The 21,676-nt window shown below is 45.3% G+C and overlaps 4 non-coding genes across 4 annotated transcripts; 3 read left to right on the forward strand and 1 right to left on the reverse strand.

The window, feature by feature from the left end:
• The first annotated feature begins 6,961 nt into the window (after positions 1 to 6,961).
• Positions 6,962 to 7,033, forward strand: TRNAT-GGU. The gene has a single exon. It is a non-coding gene; the product is annotated as a tRNA-Thr (tRNA).
• Positions 7,034 to 7,542: 509 nt separating this feature from the next.
• Positions 7,543 to 7,624, forward strand: TRNAY-GUA. Its single transcript has one exon. It is a non-coding gene; the product is annotated as a tRNA-Tyr (tRNA).
• A 357-nt stretch (positions 7,625 to 7,981) lies between these two features.
• TRNAD-GUC lies at positions 7,982 to 8,055 on the forward strand. Its single transcript has one exon. It is a non-coding gene; the product is annotated as a tRNA-Asp (tRNA).
• Positions 8,056 to 10,664: 2,609 nt separating this feature from the next.
• Positions 10,665 to 10,735, reverse strand: TRNAC-GCA. Its single transcript has one exon. It is a non-coding gene; the product is annotated as a tRNA-Cys (tRNA).
• Positions 10,736 to 21,676: the final 10,941 nt, after the last annotated feature.

The following is a 21,676-nucleotide window of genomic DNA, read 5'->3' on the forward strand; positions in this document are numbered from 1 at the left end:
GCTGCCGGGCAGGGCCTGACAGCCGCGCCTTATGGGTAGAACTTACGGAGATGCTCAATGTTCCATGCATTTTGCAACTGAATGCCATCTTCGGTCTCCAGACGGACTGCGCCAGGTCTGGTGGCTCGTACTACCCGGTAAGGGCCTTCCCACTTTGGCGTCAACTTGTTTGTACCCTTGGCGGACTAAACATGCCAAAGGACAAGGTCTCCTTCCTCAAAACTCCAGGCATGAACCCTACGACTGTGATAGTGACGTAGGGCTTGCTGGTAGCGTGCAGCACGCGTAGCAACCCAATGACGGTTCTCCTCGAGTAGCACAATGTTGTCACGCCGGTGCTGTTCTTGCGCTACTTCATCATAGGCAAGCACTTGAGGTGACCTGTAAATGAGTTCTGTGGGGATAACTGCTTCTGCCCCATAGACTAGGGAGAAGGGAGTCTGCCCGGTAGCTCGATTTGGTGTCGTTCTGAGGGACCAAAGAACCACCGGTAGCTCGTCGATCCATCGTCTGCCACACTTATGCAGCTTATCAAATGTCCTTTTCTTGAGTCCTCGTAACACTTCAGTGTTCGCCCTCTCAGCTTGCCCGTTTCTCCTTGGATAAGCAATAGAGGCGACTGAGATCTTGATTCTGAGGGCATGAACGTATTGCATGAAGGCGTGGCTCGTGAAGTGGGTGCCATTGTCGGTGATGATTCGGGCAGGGATCCCGAAATGACACACCAATCCTTTCAAGAACTTGATAGCTGACTGAACAGTCACCTTTCTCATGGGATCTACTTCCGGCCACTTTGCAAATTTGTCGATTGCAACGAACAAGAATTCAATGCCCCCGGTAGCACGGGGGAAAGGGCCCAAGATGTCGAGCCCCCAGACCGAAAACATCCATGATAAAGGGATTGTCTAAAGAGCTTGGGCATGCAGATGGATATTCTTGGAATGGAACTGGCAGGCTTCACATTTGGTGACCAACTCAACTGCATCTTGGAGGGCTGTGGGCCAGTAAAATCCTGGTCCGAAGGCTTTTCCCACCAGATCCCTCGATCCAATGTGTGAGCCGCACATACCCTTGTGTATCTATGCCAATAGTTCCTTTCCTTACTCCTGGAAAATGCACTTCAATTCACACCGTTGGGCCTTCTTCTGTATAATGTGTCGTCAACAAACTGATACATACTGGCCCTCCGGGCTACTCTTTCAGTTTCTTCTTGCTCTTTAGGATGTTCTCCAGTTTGGAGGAAATGGACTATGTGCCGCACCCAAGTTGGAGCCTGAGGCTCGGCAACGAGGACTAGCGATACCTCCTCAATCGTGGGAGCGCATTCCTCGACCACAGGGACCGCAGGGACCAATGCAAGGAGTTAGAGCTTGGGTGTCCACTAGGAAAATCTGATCACCACTTCATGAAAGATTGTCAGTGCCGGATGACACAACCAGCGGAAATCACTCTTGGATTTGTGAGACCGGCATATATTTCAGTTGTGAGGATCAATCACAGTCAGTTAAGTCAGCAGATCTAAAAAGAAACTGGAGGCTGTATAAGCATGAACAAGCAAGGTAAGATCTGTCAGAATATGGATATATTAAAGCAAACCACCCCAGGGCCAGTCAGATAAAAAATTAGTGGGAACAAAAATAAGAAAAAGGATACCCGAGTTGGAAACGGTTTCCTTAAGTCAGTATTTTCATACTTGTTCCCTGAGAAACCAAATCTTGAGGATGAGATTTCTTTAAGGGGGTAAGGTTTGTGACAGCCTAATTTTTGGCCCTTTCTTTTTCTTTTATTTTTCTCAGGTTTTTGCTTGAGGTTTCTTTTTCTGTGGCCTTGTGGTCTGGAAAGTGAAGAAGATGAACTCTTCTTTGCTTCTAGAGTGGTTTGTCATACCCAAATCCTTCCCTAGACCCTATCATTTTCATCCTAGCCCAAATCCCAATATTCTTTTTATTGGGAATATTCCTTTTCTATTAAAGGAACAACTCAAATTGCCCTAGGTTGTGAAGTAACCTTTATTTCCATCACTCCTAAAATTCCCAAATAATTCTCATAAATTGTTTGGATCACATCTTTCTCAAATATGGAAAAATATTTCATTTGCCATCTTCCCCATCATGCTCAATTAATTCATTTCCTATTCTGTCCTGAATGGTAGAATGTGAAGCAAGTGCCATTTATCTTTTCCCAATTGACCTCAGACTCCTTGGACACCTTTTCCTATCCATATCACTGACACATGCCAAAATGCAACCTCATTTTCCTAGTAATTATTTAATTATGATTTTCCAAAGTTCCTGCCTGAGGGAACTGGTTGTGAAGGAAGTACAAGCTAGGCATATCCAAATGAGTTGCCATTTTGCATGATCCCTCATATCATCATATCATAGCTATCCACCAAAGTAGAGCTCATCATGTTGAAACTTTTTCACATAAGCATCGCAGTCCCAAACTTTAAGAAACGACAGCTTAGGTTTCTCGCCAAACCACAGTTCATACGGTGTCATCTCAACGGATTTAGATGGTGCCCTATTTAACGTGAATGTAGATGTCTTTAATGCATAACCCCAAAAAGATAGTGGTAATCGGTAAGAGACATCATAGATCGCACCATATCTAACAAAGCACGGTTACAACATTCGGACACACCATTACACTGTGGTGTTCCAGGTGGCGTGAGTAGTGAAACTATTTCACATTGTTTTAACTAAAGGCCAAACTCGTAACTCAAATATTTTACTTCTGCGATCATATCGTAGAAACTTTATTTTTGTTACGATGATTCTCCACTTCACTCTAAAATTCTTTGAACTTTTCAAATATTTCAGACTTGTGTTTCATGAAGTAGATATACTCATATCTGCTCAAATCATCTGTGAAGATCAGAAAATAATGATACCTGCCGCGAGCCTCAATATTCATCGGACCACATACATCAATATGTATGATTTCCAACAAATCTGTTGCTCGCTCCATTGTTCCGGAGAACGGAGTCTTAGTCATCTTGCCCATGAGGCATGGTTCGCAAGCTTCAACTGATTCATAATCAAGTGATTCCAAAATCCCATCAGCATGGATTTTCTTCATGTGCTTTACACCAATATGACCTAAACGGCAGTGCCACAAATAAGTTGCAATATCATTATTAACTTTGCATCTTTTGGCTTCAATATTATGAAAATGTGTATCACCACGATCGAGATCCAACAAACCATTTTCATTGGGTGTATGACCATAGAAGGTTTTATTCATGTAAACAGAACAACAATTATTCTCTAACTTACATGAATAACCGTATTGCAATAAACATGATCCAATCATATTTATGCTCAACGCAAACACCAAATAACATTTATTTAGGTTCAACACTAATCCCGAAAGTATAGGGAGTGTGCGACGATGATCATATCAATCTTGGAACCACTTCCAACACACATCGTCACTTCACCCTTAACTAGTCTATGTTTATTTTGCAACTCCCATTTCGAGTTACTACTCTTAGCAACCGAACCAGTATCAAATACCGAGGGGTTGCTATAAACACTAGTAAAGTACACATCAATAACATGTATATCAAATATACCTATGTTCACTTTGCCATCCTTCTTATCTGCCAATTACTTGGGGTAGTTCCGCTTCCAATGACCAGTCTCTTTGCAGTAGAAGCACTCAGTTTCAGGCTTAGGTCCAGACTTGGGTTTTTTCACTTGAGCAACAACTTGTTTGCCGTTCTTCTTGAAGTTACCCTTTCTTCCCTTTGTCCCTTTACTTGAAACTAGTGGTTTTACCATCAACACTTGACGCTTTCCTTGATTTCTACCTTCGTTGATTTCAGCATCACGAAGAGCTTGGGAATCGTTTCCGTTATCCCTTGCATATTATCGTTCATCACGAAGTTCTACTAACTTGATGATGGTGACTAGAGAATTCTGTCAATCACTATTTTATCTGGAAGATTAACTCCCACTTGATTCAAGCGATTGTAGTACCTAGACAATCTGAGCACATGCTCACTGCTTGAGCTATTCTCCTCCATCTTTTAGCTATAGAACTTGTTGGAGACTTCATATCTCTCAACTCGGGTATTTACTTGAAATATTAACTTCAACTCCTGGAACATCTCATATGGTCCATGACGTTCAAAACGTCTTTGAAATCCCGATTCTAAGCTGTTAAGCATGGTGCACTAAACTATCAAGTAGTCATCATATTGAGCTAGCCAAACGTTCATAACGTCTGCATCTACTCCTGCAATAGGTCAGTCACCTAGAGGTGCATTAAGGACATAATTCTTCTGTGCAGCAATGAGGATAAACCTCAGATCACGGATCCAATCCGCATCATTGCTACTAACATCTTTCAACTTAGTTTTCTCTAGGAACATATCAAAAATAAAACAGGGGAGCTAAACGCGAGCTATTGATCTATAACATAGATACGCTAATACTACCAGGACTAAGTTCATGATAAATTTAAGTTCAATTAATCATATTACTTAAGAACTCCCACTTAGAAAGGCATCCCTCTAATCTTCTAAGTGATCACGTGATCCAAATCAACTAAACCATAACCGATCATCACATGAAATGGAGTAGTTTTCAATGGTGAACATCACTATGTTGATCATATCTACTATATGATTCACGCTCGACCTTTCGACCTCAGTGTTCCGAGGCCATATCTGCATATGCTAGGCTCGTCAAGTTTAACCTGAGTATTCTGCGTGTGCAAAACTGGCTTGCACCCGTTGTAGATGGACGTAGAGCTTATCACACCCGATCATCACGTGGTGTCTGGGCACGACGAACTTTGGCAACGGTGCATACTCAGGGAGAACACTTTTATCTTGAAATTTAGTGAGAGATCATCTTATAATGCTACCGTCAATCAAAGCAAGATAAGATGCATAAAAGATAAACATCACATGCAATCAAAATATGTGAAATGATATGGCCATCATCATCTTGTGCCTTTGATCTCCATCTCCAAAACATCGTCATGATTTCCATCGTCACCGGCATGGCACCATGATCTCCATCATCTTGATCTATATCAATGTGTCGTCACATGGCCGTCTCGCCAACTATTGCTCTTGCAACTATTGCTATCGCATAGCGATAAAGTAAAGCAATTATTTGGCGCTTGCATCTTATGCAATAAAGAGACAACCATAAGGCTTCTGCCAGTTGTCGATAACTTCAACAAAACATGATCATCTTATACAACAACTTATATCTCATCACGTCTTGACCATATCACATCACAACATGCCCTGAAAAAACAAGTTAGACATCCTCTACTTTGTTGTTGCAAGTTTTTACGTGGCTGCTACGGGCTAAGCAAGAACTGTTTTTACCTGCGCATTAAAACCACAATGATAGTTTGTCAAGTTAGTGATGTTTTAACCTTCTCAAGGACCAGGCATAGCCACACTCGGTTCAACTAAAGTTGGAGAAACTGACACCCACTAGTCACCTGTGTGCATAGCACAACGGTAAAACCAGTCTCGCATAAGCGTACGCGTAATGTCGGTCCGGGCCGCTTCATCCAACAATACCACCGAACCAAAGTGTGACATGCTGGTAAGCAGTATGACTTATATCGCCCACAACTCACTTGTGTTCTACTCGTGCATATTACATCGACGCATAAGACCTGGCTCTGATACCACTGTTGGGGAACGTAGTAATTTCAAAAATTTCTACGCACACGCAAGATCATGGTGATGCATAGCAACGAGAGGATAGAGTGTTGTCCACGTACCCTCGTAGACCGAAAGCGGAAGCGTTAGCACAACGCGGTTGATGTAGTCGTACGTCTTCACGATCCGACCGATCAAGTACCAAATGCACGACACCTCCGAGTTCTGCACACGTTCAACTCGATGACGTCCCTCGAACTCCGATCTAGCCGAGCTTTGAGGGAGAGTTTCGTCAGCACGACGGTGTGGTGATGATGATGATGTTCTACCGACGCAGGGCTTCGCCTAAGCACCGCTATGATATGACCGAGGTGGATTATGGTGGAGGGGGCACCGCACACGGCTAAGCGCCTGAACCAAATGTATTTATTTTGATTAGGATCCTATTCTACGGTTACGACTACAATAATAATTATTTACTTTGCAAGGACGTAAGTGTGTCAGACTGCTAAATTGTTTTATTATTCGTACAATATAAACTAGGGGATATAGGGGGTAACACTGTCCCTATAAATTCCTTTTTTCCTTTTCTTTTTTGTCCAGAATTGAACAAAAAAGAAATTATGGAAGATGTTTTCTTCCCCCATTAAGTCCGAGCCATAGAGTAAGAGTGAGATGAGTTTTCCAAATTCATCATAGACTTTCCCTATGGCTTGATAGAAGTAAGCAGCAAAGAGTCGTAACTTAAAGAAAAAAACGGACAGGGCCGACAGATTTACCTGATGTAAAGAAGATCCTAAAAGTCTCTGATTAGTCGACTCTCTCCATTTAACACTTTCCTCTCTCTCCTTTTTTCCACTGACTCAATTCTAGTTTATTAGATTCTTGTTTAAAAGAATGCAAAAAGTTCAATAGAACTAAGAACACATAAACAATAGCATAGAGGATCAAGGCCATTACCAAAAGTTCCTCCCAAGGATCCTATATCCTATTGGGTATCTGTTCCCCGCCTTTTCCCGCTAGGATCGGAAATCTTATATTTTCCATATCCATATACCGTTGAATCCTTGGGGTTCCAGAATCCGCCTATTTTACTAGTCTTCGGAAACGGAAAACCCTGAACCAAGAAGAGTTGGATATGTTATGTAGGGAATGTTTTTTTTTATTAATTTTATTTTGAGCTCTCAAGATATCGATATATACATATACAATCTCCTACATAATGTCTCTCTCTCTATCTCTATATATTATATATATAATTATGTACATTATGCAGTAGACCCATAATGGGAAATCCAAGTGGCTAATTTTTGAATTAAATAAAAAGCCCTTTTAACTCAGTGGTAGAGTAATGCCATGGTAAGGCATAAGTCATCGGTTCAAATCCGATAAAGGGCTTTTTAAATTAGTGGTAGAGTAATCTCGTGCTAAGACGTAAGTCGTTGGTTCGAATCTGATAGAGTACTTTTCTACTAAATTGATTCACTTTTTTTCTTTGTTTTTGAAACTTTCTCTATATTTTTAGAGAATTTTATGACTTAGTGCGGGATGGATGCATTTTTGGTATCTGAACACTAAATGAAGCACGGAGAATTAATCTATAACGATCAACTAAAAAAAATCCTAGATGAAAACATAACAGAAAAGTTGGAAAAACTCTTTGCTTTGGATCTATTTATACTTTTCGAGTATATTGACAATTCCAAAAAACTGCTCATACTATGATTATAGTATAATCACGAGCGGTTGTATATGGCCCTATCGTCTAGTGATGCCCCTATCGTCTAGTGGTTCAGGACATCTCTCTTTCAAGGAGGCAGCGGGGATTCGACTTCCCCTGGGGGTAGGGAGTATTATGAAAGGAGGTTAATCATAGATTAGCAAAAACCCTAGAATAAATTCTTCCTGGGTCGATGCCCGAGTGGTTAATGGGGACGGACTGTAAATTCGTTGACAATGTCTACGCTGGTTCAAATCCAGCTCGGCCCAAACCAAAAATCTAGGGCTTCGTGAGTATGAACTAAATCCTTTTGTTTTTCTTCCATAAAATAAAATGTCTGATCTATAGAAATAAAAGATAAAGAAAAAAGGGAATTTTTTTTTCTAATCCATATCTCTCTCATTCCTTTCTTACAAACAAAAGAGTTTTTCTTATTGAAGGCTGGATTATTATCCATTTTTAGTGATAAAAAATCACGACATACTAGTTATGTCACTCTCACTATACCCACGTATAATATAATATGTGGGTATGTAGTATATGATTTGTCTATTTCTTAGAGTACGAAAGACGAATCGAATCTTCTTATGGTTCTATTTAAGAATGGGTATGCCATACACCCCGCGGGGATTGTAGTTCAATTGGTCAGAGCACCGCCCTGTCAAGGCGGAAGCTGCGGGTTCGAGCCCCGTCAGTCCCGAACTAGGGTTCAATGAATGGAGAAATTGATATTTCCTTTTTCCATGAAAAAAAGGGGCAGGGAGCAAGATCAAATACCCACAGGGCACCCTTACTTCACTTTTTTATTTTGCATCTCTCATTAAAGAGGGAGGGAGGACATATAGGAATTTTTTTTTCACTACTCCCAATCGATAAAGAAAGACACACATACGATATGTGGATTAGTAGAATTTAGGATATTATATTACTCTATCTTTCTTTATGATGATACCATCCTCATCTTAATTTCCTTTTCCACTCTTATGGAATAGAGTACCGGTATTTTACCGGAATCCATACATAAATCGTATTCCCTTTTTATTTCAGACCTCTTTTCCCCATCTCACTTCTACTGCTTATTTGGATGTCTATGTGACCCATAGAAAGTGAAAGTTGGTCATATAATACATACATAATTGTATGTATAACTATAAGAAAAAGGAAGGGAAATTGTATAAGATTAAGAAAGTATAAGATTAAGAAAGCTCGTGGGTTAGAGATATAGAAAAGAAAAAGTAGAAAAGGATTAAAAAAGAGGGAATTCCTAATCCAATCAAAAAACCCATTTTGGTCTTAGTGTGGATAGAGGATCTTCCTATGTTATACTATATAACTCTCATCCGTGAAATATAACTCTCATCCATGAATTGATTTGATAGATCCGATATTCATAATATTGAATTGATTCAGTATTATCAGAATGCAAGCCCTACCCTTGAATTTACAAGATACCCCTTTTTCCTCTCCATGGGATTACATCCCGAGTTATTGTGAAAATAAAAAATAAAGAGGTTATGGAAGTCAATATTCTCGCATTTATTGCTACTGCACTGTTCATTCTAGTTCCTACTTCTTTTTTACTTATTATTTATGTAAAAACAGTCAGCCAAAATAATTAATTGGAATTCCAATTAATCATTGAAGAAATTAAAAAGGGATTAAATAAAAAAATCCAAGTCTTAAATGAAAGGATCTGGTTGGAATCTTAAAGTGTGGTAGAAAGAACTACATATAGTTTTTTCTACGACACTTTAGATTCTTTCTATTATATTATCTTTGAATCTACATAGAATAGATTAGTAGATTGAAATAGTTAAGTAGTCTAATTCAATTTCTTTTTTCATTGCATCCACTTAATTTCAATCAGGTCAAAATAAAAAAATCTAAGACAATTCTTGACCAAAGAATCCATGGAAGGAAAGAAAAATAATATGAAGAATAGACTATAGTAAAAAGTAAAAGGAAATGGAAAATGTGTGATATGCCGTGAATAGTTCCATGGAAGAAAGTCTAATTTTCTTATGTATAGAACTTTTTTTAACCATTCGTCATTTCTAGTAGAAATTCTGAATTGGTTATAATGGCTCTTTCTTACATTACAACTTACAATACAAGAGTTTCTTACAGGAGTGAAACAAAACTAAAGAAAAAGATTAAAGAATAACGTTTGACAAAATGATTAATGCAAAATGATCCATTAAAGAAAAGAATTGATACAACAATTTGATTACTTAATCAATTAGTAGTATCCCTAGAGTCCACTCCTTCCCCATACTACTAGTGAAAGAGAAAATGTAAAGACTACCATTAAAGCAGCCCAAGCGAGACTTACTATATCCATCTAAATTATGTCTCCTATTTCTATGAAGGGATTATTCTACTATTGATCAATAATCATAGTGGAATCAAGGGTACAGAGTCAAAAAGGGATTCCGCCCTAAGGCCATGGATCAATCAGTTCAAGGAATTTACTCCTAACAAATTCTTATAGGAATTCTGGTAGAATTAGAGAGCATTAAAAATACGAGATACTATAGCCCTTTTTTCCTTAAAAAAGAAAGAGTACGGGAATGATGTCCTGAATAGAAGAAGCGGGAATAGGAAGATTTTTTATTCCTTTTGTTACTCTTTTTTTTAAGCAAAGGACGCCCCGAATATACCATAAAATTATCGATAGATAAATATTTATTGGATACCTACCTTACCTAATGTTTATTTTTGACCTAAACCCTGCAGCCTTGCTTTGTATCATTCTATGAAAGAATGAAGAGATTTTATCCATAATACAACTCCTAAATTGATTTTTGATCGACCTATTTAATCTGATTCTCGTTAGAATTAAGTAGTCCTTACTTTAGTGTATGTAGGTAACATAAGATGTATGATAAAAAAATGTATAATAATTAGTAAGTCTTGATATTCTTTCGTGGAGTCCCTTCTTGAATCTTAGATTGAAAAAAAAAGAATGCCCCTTAGGGACCTTTCTTTGGATACCAAGATTTCTGACATCTTATCCTCGTATTTTAAAATTATCAAATCGAATCTCAATTAAGAACCAATTCAAATTCATAAAAACAAGTTAGACATCCTCTACTTTGTTGTTGCAACTTTTACGTGGCTGCTACGGGCTTAAGCAAGAACCAATCTTACCTATGCATCAAAACCACAACGATAGTTTGTCAAGTTGGTACTGTTTTAACTTTCTCAAGTATCGGCAGGCCCAGTTACTCTCTTGCCCGAACTTATGCGAAGTAAAAATTTATCGAATTCGATCAGCACTATAAAAAAAACCTAAGTATTTTATTGATCAGGCGGCACCCAGATTTGAACTGGGGATAAAGGATTTGCAGTCCCCTGCCTTACCGCTTGGCCATGCCGCCAAAAAATCCGATCAAAAATCTAGAAAACAGCAAGTATTCATCCACGTTTTCTTACGAAAAGCCCCTTTTATTTTGAATATAATTCTACTTACTTTTTTCCAATCTTTTTCAAAAAATCTATTCCTGCTTTTTTTGATCCAGTTTCTATTATTCTCCTCGATAGATTCTATCTTAAAACATACATTGTTAACACAATAAAACTTCCCATTTCTTTCTATTGAGATGAAAAAGAAGAAAAAGTGGATTTCTATTCACAGGCTGCAAAATTCAGAATAAATTGGAACCGTTAACTAGAATTCTCTTTTTTTTATTGCAGTAGTGAACTACTCTTAAATCGGTATTATCTCCCCCCCCCTTCAATGGCATAATAAAATATTATGGCTTTATGCTTAATCCGTGTATAGGTGGATTATGGTGGAGGGGGCACCGCACACGGCTAAGAGATCCAAGAGATCAATTGTTGTTTTTTTGGGGTGCCCTTGCCCCCGTATATAAAGGAGTGCAGGAGGGGCAGGGCCGGCCCTCTCTATGGCGCGCCCTAGGGGAGTCCTACTCCCACCGGGAGTAGGATTCCCCCTTTCCTAGTAGAACTAGGAGCCCTTCCAAGTAGTAGGAGTAGGAGGGAAGGAAAGGGAAGGGAAAAGGAGAAGGAAGGAAGGGCCCCCCCTCCCTAGTCCAATTCGGACCAGCCCATGGGGAGGGGTGCGGCCACCCTTTGAGGCCTTTCTCTCCTTTCCCGTATGGCCCATTAAGGCCCAATACGAATTCCCGTAACTCCCCGGTACTCCCGAAAATACCCGAATCACTTGGAACCTTTCCGATGTCCGAATATAGTCGTCCAATATATCGATCTTTACGTCTCGACCATTTCGAGACTCCTCTTCATGTCCACGATCTCATCCGGGACTCTGAACTCCTTCGGTACATCAAAACACATAAACTCACAATATAACCGTCATCAAACTTTAAGCGTGCGGACCCTACGGGTTCGAGAACTATGTAGACATGACCGAGACACGTCTCCAGTCAATAACCAATAGCGGAACCTGGATGCTCATATTGGCTCCTACATATTCTACGAAGATCTTTATCGGTCAAACCGCATAACAACATACGTTGTTCCCTTTGTCATCGGTATGTTACTTGCCCGAAATTCGATCGTTGGTATCTCAATACCTAGTTCAATCTCGTTACCGGCAAGTCTCTTTACTCGTTCCGTAATACATCATCCCGCAACTAACTCATTAGTTGCAATTCTTGCAAGGCTTTAAGTGATGTGCATTACGGAGAGGGCCCAGAGATACCTCTCCGATAATCGGAGTGACAAATCCTAATCTCGAAATACGCCAACCCAACAAGTACCTTTGGAGACACCTGTAGAGCACCTTTATAATCACCCAGTTACGTTGTGACGTTTGGTAGCACACAAAGTGTTCCTCCGGTAAACGGGAGTTGTATAATCTCACAGTCATAGGAACATGTATAAGTCATGAAGAAAGCAATAGCAACAAACTAAACGATCAAGTGCTATGCTAACGGAATGGGTCAAGTCAATCACATCATTCTCTAATGATGTGACCCCATTAATCAAATGACAACTCATGTCTATGGCTAGGAAACTTAACCATCTTTGATTCAACGAGCTAGTCAAGTAGAGGCATACTAGTGACACTCTGTTTGTCTATGTATTCACAGATGTATTATGTTCCCGGTTAATACAATTCTAGCATGAATAATAAACATTTATCATGAAATAAGGAAATAAATAATAACTTTATTATTGCCTCGAGGGCATATTTCCTTCACTAGGACCCACGGTATCATTAACGTATAGTCAATAAACGAGAGAATTGCACAAGGAGCGGCTGACACCTGGGACCTAGCAGCTCAAGCGGTTTTTTACTGTTGAGACGGAGCAAGGTATCTACTAGGCTATGTGTGGGTTGTGGCCCGTCTAGTCCAGGATTTTCTTGTATGTTTACAACATAACTAGCCCAACTGTTGTTATTCTAACCCCTCAAAAAAGTTGTTTTCTTTATTTGTGAAAATGGCTAGCCCAGTTTTTTTGAAGAATACCCAACCCCGGCCAACTTGTTTTTCTCCACCCTGTTGGGCTGCAAATCTTTCAAGAGGGTTGTCAATCTTAAAAGTAATACAAAATGGGTGGTTAATATTAAAAAACATAGGAAATTGGCAATTACTTTCAAATTTATGATTTTTCGGCTTTTAAGATTTCAAATTTCTTTGGATTTTAACCCAATTTAAATTTATTTTGAATTTGGCTCGACATTTCAGGATTAAAAATAGTTTGGACTCCACTGAAATATGCAAAATTTCATTGAAAATTTTAACCATGTCCTGGCCAACAAAAAGAAAATGGGCCGCAATTGTTGTGGGAAACCACGGCCACCTATGGGGCCATCAGCCCCTTGTGGTTCGGCAGGGGGGGATGAGCACATTGCACAAAGAGCGGAGAACGTAGCACAACACGACAGAGATCACACGGGCAATTTTACCCAGGTTTGGGCCATCGTGAGGCGTAAAACCCTACTCCTGCTTTGGTGGATTGATGGTGGACTAGGGTGGAAACGCATTGCTCTAGCCCGACAGGGTTGCCTCGGGGAGAGAGCGGCTACGCGCGTATGAGTGTACAAGGGTCCGAATCCTTTCTATGGTTGCCACGACCCCCCTTTATAGATCAAGGGGTCACCACAGTGGAAAATCAGTCATTGTGCAATGATTAGATAGCAAACAATGCTAACATACCTAACTCTGCACACAGGGTAGAGCACATTAAATGCGTCACTTAGTGTCACATCAGGCACGCCCGACAAGCCTTGCCAGGATGTTCGGCCACCTTCTAGTTTGTCTGCTTGACACGTTTCTGGACGGGTGTCACTTGGAGGCGATTTCCTTCGGAAGTAGCTGCCATGTGTCAGGAAACAACCACTTAGTCACTCGGGGGCTTGACACCGCACCGATTGATGACTTGCGTCGCTGTGAGGTGGAGCGGTGGAGCCTTGGCGGGGTAGTTCGCCCTTGGTATCCTCGGCAAGCCTGCCGAGATAGTCTTGAGACTTGTCTTTGAATCAACCTCGACCTCGCCAGGCTCGCCTGCCCGACAAGGGAGGCTTTCTCTTAGTGATATCTTGTTTCCGTTGGCTCGACTTGGTATTCTTAATCCGCTCTCTGACTCCTCAAAGAGCTATCTTCTCAACTTGGTCTCATCTTCAGATGTCGGAATCTTGCTCTTAGGCCTGTGCACGGTCTGGGCAACAGAACCAGGGTTTGTTGCACCGACAGGAGCCCCCAGGCCTGGCCCGAACGCGTTGCCGGGTGTCGTCGGGGTAGGCCCTATCCAATGCACAACCAAGAGTGTAGTAGTTGCTTGTCCTTTGAGATCTTCTTTTCTTATTCATTAACCTGAGCCTAGGCCAGTTTCCGGTTCTCCCGCGCGTCGCATGACACCAATTGTAGTGGGGCTGCCCTTGTAATGGCCCGTTAATGACTTTAACGCACGGGCGAGTAACTGCCAATTCACTCTTCCCACCACGCTCTTATCCTTGGCCACATATGTTGAATGCATTGAGTGGGGTAGGTAATGGAGGCGCGTGGTGTGGGAGGGCTTCAAGGCAGGGGCCCAACCTTCTTGGATAGGTGGAGGAGGATGGTGGTTACCCGCCGAAGGATCGGCTCCCAGCCCCAGTCCGTCTATAAAAGAGGGGGTGGGGGAGGAGTGGGAGTGTTCATCCACACACCTCTCCATCTCCATTCCCTGCTTTCTTCTGGTTATGCTGAAAGGGAGAGCCCCGGGCCCTAGCTTGGGGTTGATGATGTCGAATGTTCATGCTGATGCTCGGGGAGAAGAAGGGTGAGGTCACGCCTTTGCTGGGATAGGACCTGTGGGAGTCCTGGATTAGGGGGTCTCCGGACAGCCGTACTATCTCCATTGGCCGGACTGTTAGACTATGAAGATACAAGATTGAAGACTTTGTCTCGTGTCCGGATGGGACTCTACTTGGCGTGGAAGGCAAGCTAGGCAATACGGATATGTGTATCTCCTCCTTTGTAACCGACCTTGTGTAACCCTAACCTCTCCGGTGTCTATATAAACCGGAGGATTTTAGTCCATAGGACAACATACAATCATACCATAGGCTAGCTTCTAGGGTTTAGCCTCTCCGATCTCGTGGTAGATCTACTCTTGTACTACCCATATCATCAATATTAATCAAGCAGGACGTAGGGTTTTACCTCCATCAAGAGGGCCCGAACCTGGGTAAAACATTGTGTCCCCTGCCTCCTGTTACCATCCGCCTTAGACGCACAGTTCGGGACCCCCTACCCGAGATCCGCCGGTTTTGACACCGACATTGGTGCTTTCATTGAGAGTTCCTCTGTGTCGTCGCCGTTAGGCTTGATGGCTCCTACTATCATCGATAGCGATGCAGTCCAGGGTGAGACTTTTCTCCCTGGACAGATCTTCGTGTTCGGCGGCTTTGCACTGCGGGCCAATTCGCTTGGCCATCTAGAGCAGATTGAAAGTTACGGCCCTAGCCACCAGGTCAGGTTTGGAAGCTTAAACTACACGGCCGATATCCGTGGAGACTTAATCTGCGACAGATTCGAGCCTCTGCCTTGTGCGTCACACGGTCACGATGAGTACGATTTAGCTCTACCATCGGACAGTGTTCAGGAGATCGCACAGGCAGCCGCTCCTACCCTCAATTCGGAGCCAGTTGCACCGTCCATGGACGGGTGGATGGACCCCGCCACGGAGGCCTTACCCTCAGTGGCGATCGAGCCAAACATCAACCTTACCTTGCACGAGAGCCGTGTTGTTAAACTGCCGGATACTTCTCCGGCCACGGACTCCGAACCGCCTGCGCCCGCTCCGATCGAATCCGGTTGTGCGCCAATCATGGAGTTTACCTCCGCGGATATCTTTCAACACTCGCCCTTCGGCGATATACTGACTTCATTAAAGTCTCTCTCCTTGTCAGGAGAATCCTGGCCAAACTATGCCCGGCAGGATTGGGATGCGGATGACGAAGAAATTCGCCGCCCACCCACCACCCACTTAATAGCCATCGTCGATGACTTAACCGATATGCTCGACTCCGACTCCGAAGACATCGACGGTATGGACGACGATGCAGGAGACGAACAGGAACCACTGCCCCCAGGGCACTGGACGCCCACTTCACCACATGACGTATACATGGTGGACACACCAAAGGAAAACGACAACGAGGAATGGAAGGACGCAACGAAGGGTTGTTCCCTCGAGAAGCAGTCGAAACGGCGGCGTAAGCGCCGCCCCAAATCCCGCCTCGGTAAAACAACAATCATACAGACCCAGTGTTAGAGCAGGGGGAACCATTGCCGGACCACGGCAACATGGAGAATCAAGCCGAACAACCCGATTCTGTCAGAGATCATAGTCCAGATGACGTCACACCGGACAGACACCCGGAGCAACAGAATGCCCATCAAAGGCTCGTTGCCACCGCGAGGAGTCTAAAAAAGCAGAAGCAAAGGCTCAAGGTTGCGCAAGACACACTCCAAATTAGATGGAACAAAGTACTCAACACAGCAGTGAAGTATGGCGGTAATCGCCCCACCAAGAGCTACCCGAAGCGGAAGTTGCTACCTGAATTCGATGAGGAGGCCTTAGATCCCCCACAACCAAAAATCAAAACAGCCATCTGGCCAGATAAGAGACCTCACGGCCAACATAGCGCGGAAAACAACGCCGCACATAAGCCAATACGCGATCCACGCGAGGACTCGCACCAAAAGGACGGCACAACCAGATCCATCTATGGACCACGTAAGAGCGCTCCAGCATACAACGCAACACAACAAACATCCGAAGAACGCGGTACACCTAGATACAGGGGTGCCGCACACCCCCTATGTTTCACCGATGAGGTGCTGGGTCATGAATTTCCAGAGGGATTCAAACCCGTAAATATAGAGGCATACGACGGAGCAACAGACCCTGGTGTCTGGATTGAGGATTATATCCTCCATATCCATATGGCTAGAGGAGATGGCCTCCACGCCATTAAGTATTTACCCCTCAAACTCAAAGGGCCAGCTCGGCACTGGCTTAAGAGCCTCCCCGAAAGTTCCATTGGAAGATGGGAAGAGCTCGAAGATGCTTTTTGGGAAAATTTTCAGGGGACTTACGTACGACCTCCGGACGCGGACGATTTGAGTCATATAACTCAACAGCCCGGAGAGTCAGCCCGAAAGCTTTGGAACAGGTTTCTTACTAAAAAGAACCAAATAGTCGACTGTCCGGACACCGAAGCCTTGGCAGATTTTAAACATAGCGTCCATGACGAATGGCTTGCCAGACATCTCGGCCAAGAAAAGCCGAGAACAATGGCAGCATTAACAAGCCTCATGACCCGCTTTTGCGCGGGTGAGGATAGCTGGCTAGCCAGATGCAGCATCAGCGACCCCAGTACATCCGAAGTTAGAGATGGAAACGAGAAATCATGGCGCAACAACAATAACAAATGCCGAAATAAAGAAGACAACACGAAGAGCACGGCAGTAAACGCCGGATTCGAAAGCTCTCGGCCAAGTCAGCAAAAGCTGCCCTCTAAAGGCGCCAGAGATGAACTGTCCAGCCTAAACAAAATTCTGGACCAAGTATGTCAGATCCATAGCACCCCTGGTAAACCCGCTAATCATACCCACAGAGAATGTTGGGTCCTCAAGCAGTCCGGCAAGCTCAACGCCGTACACAAGGGGGAGGATACACCAAGCGAAGACGAGGATGAACCTCTCAAGCAAGACACTGGGGAACAAAAGAAGTTTCCACCAGAAGTCAAAACAGTCAATGTGTTACACGTTATCAAGGGGAGAAACAAAGCGGCACTCCCAGAAAAATATGCCCAAGGGCCTATCACCGCGGAGTCCTGCCACTGGTCGTATCAACCGATCACTTTCGACCATCGTGATTACTCAGCAAGTATCCGGTGTGCAGGATGGGCTGCCCTGGTATTAGACCCAATAATTGACGGATACCACTTCACACGAGTCCTAATGGACGGTGGCAGCAGTCTAAACCTGATATACCAGGATACAATCCGCAAAATGGGGATAGACCCAACGAAAATTTGCCATAGCAACACTACCTTTAAAGGAGTAACGCCAGGCCCAGGGGATCACTGCATAGGCTCCCTGCTACTAAAGGTTATATTCGGCTTCCCCGATAACTTCCGTAGCGAACATTTAACCTTCCACATTGCTCCGTTCCAAAGTGGCTATCAAGCACTACTTGGATGCGAAGCTTTCGCTCGCTTTAATGCAATACAGTGAATGGAAATATTGAGCGATCTTTGCGCACCGAAGAGAATGGCAAGGCAGCCGCACACTAAAAACGGCCTCACCAACTAAAGCATTTGATAGGTCGTCAAGACCACGGACACAGTTAGACGAGTCCGGCGCAGCTATATGTAATTCATACCGGTTTGATGGCCACACCCCTATTATAAATACAAGGGGCTCAACGCGCGCAGACAAGTGGCAATTTTTACTCATCTTTAATTATACATGGTTTCTTTAAAAACTACATTTCTGCACGACAACTTTTCACCTAAATTCCTCTCTTTTACAGATGACCATCGTGCTACAACCGTCCAGGATACGGCACAACGGAGACACAGGCGCAGACATGCAGCAGGGACCCGCTCCAAGGATTCTTTTTAGATGAAGACCCTGCGTAAACCTTTTTTACTGTCTCTTGTTGATACACATCCCTCGGATTCTCAGTACAATTGAGAAGGATGCCGACGTCTTGGCATGTGGCCACGTCAGAATAACGCCCATACCTGGACACAAGGGGCTTCTTACAAAAGGCACTATTTAGGCCCGGTTTATACCATAAAGACCGAATACCTTAGGGAGTGTTCGGCGTCGCGAGTTTGGCCTTATATGCATCAGCTCCGAATCATGTCTTTGGTCAAATGTTGGGTTTGCCCGGCTCCTGTGTTTTGGTGCCTTACGTTCCATTCTGTCGGCTAAGGCAGCACCAGGAGAACTACTGCGATTGTGCCCTGGTTCGTCCGGACGAGCACCTCAGTAGAGAAAGCCGAAAACTGACTGTCATGATATAGCGCGAGACTGGTCAACCACTCAATGACCTATCAGAATGTTAGAATTCCTCCTCTTTAACGAAGGGCCATTTACCGGCCAGGCATATACGCACCCCGAGTTCGGGAGAGTGCGGAGCCACCAGGGGCTATATAGTAGCCCCACCGTCAAACTCCTATGGCTAAGTGAAAGTGTTAAAGCATCATAGTCCGGTTGCCTCGTTCGCTGCGCTATCACCTCCTTAATAGGAGCAAGACGTTGGGTTAAGTGTGAACATGCGTTTTCTGTGAGCACCTCCGCATTATATGCATGGGGGTTGAAGTCGACGACTGCAATCCTTCAGGTTATATACATATATACGTAAACGGCCGCACAAGAGGCACCATATTACTTTTCGGCAAAAGTATAAATACAGCCTTACTACATTTCATAAAAACATTATGTTTACAATGGGAATACATGTCACTCAAACATAATATTCTTCGAGCACTGGGCCTCTATCAAACGAGCACCCTCAAGAACCTCTTCAAAATAGTGCTCGGCAGCTACTCGGCCTATGGCCGAACCTTGCGCCGCAACAGTGGTAGCATCCATCTCCGCCCAGTATGCCTTGACACAGGCAAAGGCCATCCACGAGCCTTCTATGCACGCCGACCTCTTCATCGCATTGATGCGCGGCACCGCACCAAGGAACTGCTGCACTAAGCTGAAATAGCTGTTCGGCTTCTCCGGCCATAAATGATCTATGACGGACCTCATGGCAAGTCCGCACAACCTATTAAGTTCGGCCCATTCGGCTAGCTGATCAGCCAAGGGAAGCGGATGCTCTGGAACGTTAAATTGCGACCAGAACAGCTTGTCCACTTCACGATCTATCTGTGTCGGCATTCTGGGAACGGGGGTCCCCAGACTTGCCTGCCTGCAGCCTACGGCGTGGCTCAAAAGGGGGCCCAGCGCGGCCCATCTTCATCAACACAGACCCAAGACCCTCGCGAGGGGCCAAGCGTCGCGGGGCGGACGACATGGAGCTTCCTCAGGCATGGCCTCATTAGGCTGGCTCATGAGGAGGCGGAGAGATCAAGGCGGGGTACCTCACGAGGTGCCCGTGACACAAGCCATGACGACCAAAGGCGCCAGGCGGGCGCCAGCCGCGCAGTGTCCTCCTTTCCTCTTTGGTGCAAAGGGAGCAAGCGCAGGCGAGAGCATCAAGCAAAGGCACCCGTTTCGGTGCAATGAGACCAAGACCAGTCCAACGGCAGGGAGGACGTCATTGTGGAGCCCAAGCCAGCGTCACCACCAGAGCCTTTGGCAGGCGAGGACCAACTTTAGTCAGGATAAGTGTACCAGATGTTCCCCTTCAAAATGGCCAATTGTTGGCGCCCTTCCCGCTCAATATTTGGGAAGAGGCCCAGGGACTTTGCCTATAAATAGGACTAGCCACCCCCAGGGTAGAGGGATCGAGATCGGATCTAGAATCGGCCAACCCAGAAACAAGCTGGGATCGGATCGAGTAGCATCAGAGAGAGAGAAGGGTGACTGAACTCCTCCTAGCAGTTCATCCGCTCAGCCAAGAATAGACCCTCGCGAGGCTGTTCTTCCTTGTATTGCTCATCATCATCAGCCCAAGAGGCAATCCACCACACCACACACCGGAGTAGGGTATTACACCACAACGGTGGCCCGAACCAGTATAAACCCTGTGTCTCTTGTGCTGTTCTTTCCATAGCTTAGATCTTAGCGAGGCGGAGGGGAGCAGGTAGGTAGAAGGCAAAATCTCCGCGCGCACCCTAGTGTTCGAACCTTAAGGGTCTGCCGGAACCCGAAATCTGACATTTGGCGTGCCAGGTAGGGGTGCGCCGGAATCCACCTTCTACCGCTTCGTGTCCCGTCGCGTCGTCATCACCATGTCCGGCGACCAGGCGGGCAACCCAGATCCATGGGCGGCGTGGCCTGCCCGCGCAGAGCCGCTCGCCTTGGGCGACCCCGGGCCCCGGCAGCTCGCGGTCCGCAGGGCGTTGCGGGCCGCGGGCGACGCGGACAAGCTTCGACAGCTCTCACACCGCGGCAGGCATGGTCGGCAGCAAGGGCCTCCAATCACGCCGCGACCACGACACCGTACACCCGCCGGGAGCAGGCGAACTCAAGGGCCGCGCTCACGGTGGCCCGAGAGCTGCTGCAGTGCAGGCTGCTGGAGGGCGGCCGCGACGTGCTGCTGGAGCGGGTGGCAGAGCTCCTGGGCTTCGCCACCTCGGGGGCTCACCTCTTCTGCACCCAGCTCCCATCTCAAGCCCAGGGCGGCCCACGCGGGGGCTCCGCGCGCGCCCGCGGGCTCCAAGGCTACTCCAACGCCAGCGAAGCTGTCGGCATCGGACCGGCGGCGGCGCTGCCCCCGTCCACGAAGAAGAAGGACTCGACGCGACCCATGGCCCCAGTGGACAGCCGCGCTACCACCCCACGGTGGGCGCGTCAAGCAGAGCTGCTGGCACACGGAGCACTACGGCATGGCCTTCGGGATGACGGCGCCAGAAGAATACGTGCCCCTCATGATGGACCAAGGACAGGAGATGCAGGTCGCCACAACGAGCAGCTGCCCCGCTCCCACAGTCTCCTACCCCTCGGGAGGAGGGCGCAGGGGGCTGCAGGAGAGGGGCCGAGATCCGACATCATCCCCGCGGCGTTCGGAGCAAGGTGTTCTCAGGAGGTAGGCCCTCTGCTGGGGAGGTGCCTCAGGGCCTGCCCTTGGCGGAGGACCCATGGTTGTCTGGGGAACCGCTGGCGACCGCTCTACCCCATCGGCGGCGTCCTGGTTTCCGGTCGTCGTTGATGGCA

Source organism: Triticum urartu, chromosome 5 (assembly GCF_003073215.2).
Source record: "Triticum urartu cultivar G1812 chromosome 5, Tu2.1, whole genome shotgun sequence".
Lineage (NCBI taxonomy): Eukaryota > Viridiplantae > Streptophyta > Magnoliopsida > Poales > Poaceae > Triticum > Triticum urartu.